Raw genomic sequence first — 7124 nt, 5'->3', positions numbered from 1 at the left:
AAATAAATAACATCTGCTGATATTTTGCATTCATGTCTGCAGTGATGCAAATCCTGTTCAATAAAAAGTTCAAACAGATTAGCACCATCTGATGACGACCAGAGCGGCGTCCGGTCAGTCTGTGTGGCGTCAGCTGTTGTCTTTGTCGACATTAACGCAATCTAATCGGTAAATGTCTTCATTCACGGGCTGAAAAATCAGAAAAATTGTCTTTATTCTGACACTTTTGTGTTTTATGTGAAAAATGTGCAAATATGTGATCAGAAAGCTCACAAATGACGTGCGAGTTCAACTATCTGACCGTTGACTTGTGAGTCACAGCGCTTCGAGACAGCAGGCATTTTAAAAAAAAGCAATTAACTTCTGTTTCAAAGGAAAGCTTATTTGGTTTTATTCTTTAGGGCCCTATAAAGTTTTCTATTTCTAATTTAATTTCTGTTTTGTCTGGTTGACCAATGAGAGGAGCTGCATCACAAACATGTCATTTACACCTTAGAGTAAGTTCATATGAGCTTAAAATACCCTTTAAAAAAGACCCGTAATTTATTTTGGGTGTTTACACTTTGTGTGTGTCACAGCAGCAGCAGCAGGAGGAGGAGGAGGAGGAGGAGGAGGAGGAGGAGGAGGAGGAGGAGAAGAGGCTAAGTTTGACTGAAGGCAAAACATGCATCAAAGTGAAAAGGCCCCCTGTCCCTCTGCGTACAGTAGTAATCATTTTAATAGCCGGTGGGATTTTATAGAGGAAGCAGCGGTTGAAAAAAAAAGCAGCTTTGATGTTTGTTATTGGTTTAAATAATCTGAGTGGTCTGCTGCCTGAGCCCCCCCCCCCCCCCCCCCCCCCCCCCCCCCAGGTGAGCGTGCAGAGCGACTGAGATGAAAAATTCGTCAAACTCCTTTCTGACTGAATGAATATAAATGTCATGGAAGAAATATGCCAAATTCCACATTCAGACAGTAATTATGAGAAATATCTGGGGGACACATTCAGCCCAACATTCAAAAAATGCTCAAAATGTCTCTCTTGATGAGAAATATAAAGCAAAAGTTGCTTTGCTAAAACAGGCACACACCACATTCGGAAATTATCATTTGCAAATGTAATCAGAACGATAAATAAACTTGCTATTTTTATTTTAGTATTATTTTGTACAGCAGTTAAGATAAGCTGTTTTTTCAATGTGGCTACCGAAATTCAACCAAATATCGATGTCTAACAATGCTGATGGCCAGCTGGGAAATGACAAAATCAAAACTTTGAAAATCCCTTATCTTAGATTTTTGTCTCAAAACGCTCTAAAATGGTCAGTGCAGTAAAGTTTCTAAAAACTTCTATCAGACCCCCCTTGAGGGTTTGGGTCGCAGATGGTAGATGGTCTTCCAAATATTCAGCCTGTTTGTGAGGTTCAAGTGTATCACAAATCTCCACTGAATGTATCAAAGTGGGTCACAGAGTGTAGAGTCACCACGCAGTCGTAATCAGATGATATCAAATGATAAATTTCAAGCTAAATTAAAGCTGCAAGCAGCGATGAAGGGCCCTCACACCTCCGCATATGTCAGGTGACGGATGGGACACCAACTCAAGTGGTCATTCATGACTGTGAAAGTCGGATAGTGCACGCAGAGAGGTCGGACCCTGGAGTGAGCTGTTTCACATGGTGTAGTACTTCCAGCAGCAATTAGGTGGCAGCAGAGAGGACACAAATTCCATGTCCTCTTGGTGTACATAATTTATTGACCAAACCATGTAAATATCATGTAAATCCAATGATAATTGTCCCTTAACCCTTACTTGCTCCTTCCAGTAGGTGGCGTATTTATGACTGATGAATATTGTCATTCAGACGTGTTGGAGCGGGTTTTTGCACATTTCCAAACTGGAGCAGACTCCTGGACATATCTGCACGTTGGAGCCAGCTCTCGGACATGTCCGCACTGGGGCGGACTGTCGGACATGTAATGTCATAATGAAATTAAAGCTGAAAGCAGCGATGAAAGGGACCTCGCACCCCCAGATATGTCTGGTTCCTGCTCGGGCCCTAATTATAGCTCAGCAGTGGGTCGGGGTGGACAGTTTTAGCATCAAGCAGCAGACAAAGAGTCAAGACAGACAAGACAAAAGTCTGAGAATTTGCAGACTTTATCTAGACAGCAGAGAGATGTTAATCATTTGTTTTTACAAAGACTGAGTTTCTCCATGAGTGAAAAACTGACGTTAAATAATGTAATTTTCCCACAGACTGTAATAGTTTACATGAGGGCAGAATTCAAAATGCTGCCAAAAAGTCCATTTTTAAGATCAAATTCTGAAGTGTACTCTTTATCTACAATGAAAGAAACATTTTTTAATTTTTTCATGAACCTTGAAGATTTATTTCACGAGAGTTTGCAAGTACATGTTTACAGCCAAACATTTGGATGCATTGTAGGCTCAGTTTTTTGTTAAATTAAAAATCTGTGTAGATATATTGTGTAGGACAGTCTGAAGACGCACTGAAGCAATTTTGGTATCAACTGAGCAAAAAGTGTGGGAGGCAGCAGGTTTAAATAGTCTTACAGTTTTAGAATGATGGACTTCGTAATTTGCACCTCCGTGACAGACAAAACTTTCTTCACAGTTGGGCCTAAATTCTTGTGTAAGTTGCAAAGCTGTCGCACATAAGAACGATTTGTTATGAATTTTCAAACTTCTGAAATTTAGATGTCGCTGTAGCGCCACCATCAGGACTACTGGCTGGTGTTTGCAGCTGAGGAAGTTTGAGCGACTGGACTTATGTGCAAAATTTGATTAATTTGTATGCATGGGAAATTGGATTTCCTCTGGAGAATAATAATAACACTGAGGAAGTAGTTTAGCAGGTTTTCTCAAAAACTACAAAATTTAAATAAATTGAAGTAGAGATTTGACCAAAAAGTGATGACTTTGTGTTGGTGATCTCAAACAGCTCGTCTGTTTGTGATGCATGCCTGAACTGTGAGGAATATAAACTTTCTTTTTGCAGACTTTAACTTCTTCTCTGACAAATTTCACCCAGTCTTGAAAGTCTATGTTCAAATTATTGGGTGCCAAAGTGTTGCTGCATTTTCTTAAATCTTTTAACCTTTTCTTCAGTTGCTACAAAGCAGCATTGTGTCGTACAGCAGGACAAACAAAGAGCACATGCAGACCAAAACTGTTTCTGGATGGTGAGGCAAAGAGGCAAAGAGGTAAAGAGGTGTGGCACATGCAGATTGGTTTTTAAACCATGTGGCTGATTAGGGGGAACGAGGTGCAGCTGGTGTGTCTGATCAGGAGGAGCTGAATGACAATCAGTACTCTGGAGGATCAGCTTTTTGACCCACAGCAGGAAAAGTGGAGGCATAAATAAAAAAAACGACTGATGGATGAAATCCATTTGGCCGTTTCAGTTTATTTTACATTCCAATTATTGGATTTATTTCAGCGTCATTGTCCTCAGAGTAAACTTTGACTTGCAGCTGGATGAAACATAGACATGCTCAGTCTTAAACACAAAATGCACAAAACATTTTATGTGAATATGTAAAACTTATGATAAAACCTACCACAGCTCACATAAAATACCATGTACAAAGCAGCTTTGTAGCCACAGAATTAGGTGTTTTTTTAGAAACCAGTCACCGTGTTGCCCCCCGGGATCGTGCTATAAGAAGCACTTTGTTTTTACTGAGACATCGCTGTGTTTCCAGCGAGAATTGTGCCACCAAAAGTGTGTGTTTTGAGCTAAAACATGATCTTTTCCTAATCATAACCAAGTCATTTATGAGCCCCAAACTAAACCACAGCGTTGTACCAACATTTATTCTGGCAATTGAGTTCTGATTTATGGAAGTATGGCGCTTCTCTACTTCCTATTTTTATGTTTGTTGTCAGAGGCCAAACTCTAGTCGCTGTGATCATTATAACAGGAGCAAAAAGGGAGCTCAGGAAGTCAGGTGACGTAGTTTAAAGAACAACAAAATCCACATAGTATGGGAGTGGATGGACTGGTCAAACAAACACAGAACTTTCACCCAGTAGAACATTTAGTTATTTTTACTTATGTACACGAGTTGGTATCCTTCTGCGCCAATAAACACACATTTTGATGACGCAGCATCTGGCATTTAGTGCAGAAATCACGATGGTAAGATTTAGGCGAAAGGGGCACATGATAAGGTGTAGAATTAAAAAATAACCTCACATCCACACAGGAAGCAAACTCTGGACTCTCGCATGAAAGTCTGCCGGAAAAGTGCTGTCATGCTCCTTATATAACACTGTTACCAGCAGTGCTATTACCTGATGCTGTCCTTCAGTGTTTCATGAGCATGCGACCACTTCTGTCTGGCTGCGTTCTCAAGTGACGCCATCTGTTGCTTGTGGACGCGCCTGATGCCACCTGTGTATAATAACTACGCCACCGGTTTTGTTCAAGCGCGTTATTATCTGACGCTGTCCAAACGCATTCTGGTTGGACTCGGAAGGCGGCTTTTGGCGTCATCCTCGGACACTGAGAGCAGTCAGAGCGGATGTGTTGGTTGAGTTCAGAGTGAGAAGGGGCTGGATTGGCCCTAATATTGAGTATGCTTGTTGTGGCTCTTTCAAAATAAAAGCCCTCTGACAATGTCTCTGTTCACAAAATCCTCCCAGTTGCTGATAGGGGGCATTTTATTTTGAAACATTTGCAGGTGCGTGTTGAGAGTTTGTATAACTTCATAAATGAGTGGAATTTGTGCTTACAAATGTGGAAATACAGAACCCGTAGCAGCAGGCAGCGACGTTGCAACAACGCTGTGTGTAAACACCACAAACACGCTGCCGCTCGGCGAGGCTGCCGCCACGCACTGCTGATGCGTGCTGTGTGAAACGGGCCCTACTGGTAGGTGCAGTCTGAAGCGAATAATGGCAGTGATAACAATGGATAATAGCCATCTTGTGGGCTAAAAACATTCCCACCAATAGTTATATAAAAAAAAATTAAATGGCGTAAGAGGAATTCCCCAAAGTCTGTTTTTCGAGGCCTGTCCAGCCTGAGATAAAAACTGGTTTCTTATCCGACAAGATGAAACAGATAAAGCTAGAAAACATTTACATTTTCTTAATTTTTGTTTTCAACACCATCGTGAGATCAGTTTTTTATTTTCTTTCTTGTTTTGAGTGCACAATGTGGCACAGAGGAGTGTGTGGGCAACAGTTGTTCGGCAAGTGTTGCTCCTCAAAGTGTGTGTGTGAGGACGCAGATTACGTGACGATATTGCGGTCTCTCAGATCGGAGCATGATTAAACCTGCAGATGGATAATTCAGCAGCAATCGAGAAAACATAATTGCAGCCCGTCACCTCATCATCTTCTGAGAGACAAGTTCACTCAAATACTGAGACAACTGCCACGTCTACAGAGGAGGAGAGGAGGGGAGAGGAGGGAGAGGAGGGGAGACAGAACAGGGTGTGAGAGGAGAGAGGGGGGGAGTAAAAGAAAGGAGACAGGACTGAGGGAAAAAGGGAGGAAGGGTGAAAGAGAGGATGAATGTGGGAGGAGGAAAGAGAGAGTCTCACGGTGTACTGACACCTCCTCCTCTCCTTCTCTCCTCCTCTCCTCCTCCTCCTCTCCATCATCGTCTGAACTGCTGGTTCCAGGCAGAATGGAAAACGCCACGTTGCATGGCAGCTTTTTTTTTCCTCCTCCCTCCCTCTCTCCCATCCAGCTGTTCCTCACATCAGCTCTGTGGGAACAGACAGGAGCAATCCTCCAAAAAAAAAAAATCACTGTCTGCATGAAAGGAGCGTGAGCAATGGTTTTGGAGCTCGATTGCTTCTGTCTGTGTGTCTGTCCGAGGACGGCAGGTGTTTTGAAAGAGTGAATCACGGCTCCGTGCTGAGATGAGCTAAATGTTCCACAGACTGAGCGTTTGCTGTGAAGTCTCCTGAGGACTCAGTGTTTTCACTGACTTACAGGAAAAAACTCAGGGTGTTTAACCCTTTGACACCTCAGCAAACTCGTTTAATTTTATCCCAAAAACATGAGAGGGCGACGAGCAACTTAACATGACATGGCCCAAAAATATATATATATATATATATATATATATATATATATATATATATATATATATATATATATATATATATATATATATATATATATATATATATATATACTGTATATATAATTTTTTATAATTTTTCTTGTAATCTTTTACTAGTTTCTTGAAAATGTGGGACAAATAAAAGGAATCTGAAAATCTGAAAACAAGAAAATGTCCTAAAATATATATATATATATATATAGTTTATTTTATTATATTTTTCTCTGTAACATAAAATATAAAATAATTATAATAATAAATATATTGTTCTATGGATTTTTTAAAAATATCATTTTATAATAATCCCCCTCTTTTTTGAAATCTAATTTTTAGGTAATTTTCTTGTCATCTTTTACTAATTTCTTGAAATTTGTGGGACATTTCTCGCCAAACTGGTCACTGACTTTTTCTAGGTGTGTTTGACAGAAACGAAACCTGTTCAAGTTTCAGAAGGTTAAATAGCTTCTGAAACTTCGGCGTCTGAACGCAACACAAGAAAACTTATGTTGATTCAGGTGTCAAAGGGTGAATATGTGAATGTGATATTAAAAAGATTGCAAGATTTGATTGATCCTGCCCAGAAAATGCACATATATGTGCGTTTATGAACCAATCAGATCTTCGTTTGTGTTCATGTGCCACTTAAATAAGATCCCAGATTATAAACATGCAGAGCAGGTCTCATGTAACGGTTTAATACATTAGTTTCTAAAAAAATTCAGAAGCTTAAAGAAGTATTTTGACCTCTGACCTCAAAGTGTTAATATAGCGGCGTTACAGAGGGTGTGGCGAGAGGTCAACGTCAAAGAGCCTCCTTAAATTAGACCCCTGCACTGCTCCCCCCTAAAGTAATGTTTCTCTTCAGGTAATTTATTTTCATGATTTATGTCCACAAGAAACTTTTACTTCCAGTTGATGAAGTCATGAGAAGTTATGAGTCTTTCTGACCCACAGAGATTTACAGGTGTGACTTAAACCTCAAGCCCGTGTTGATTTATTCATCATTTAACCGCAATATTTTCCTACATTCATCAGATC

The sequence above is a fragment of the Plectropomus leopardus genome, chromosome 9 (assembly GCF_008729295.1).
Source record: "Plectropomus leopardus isolate mb chromosome 9, YSFRI_Pleo_2.0, whole genome shotgun sequence".
Lineage (NCBI taxonomy): Eukaryota > Metazoa > Chordata > Actinopteri > Perciformes > Serranidae > Plectropomus > Plectropomus leopardus.
Note: the sequence above shows the minus strand (reverse complement) of the source record.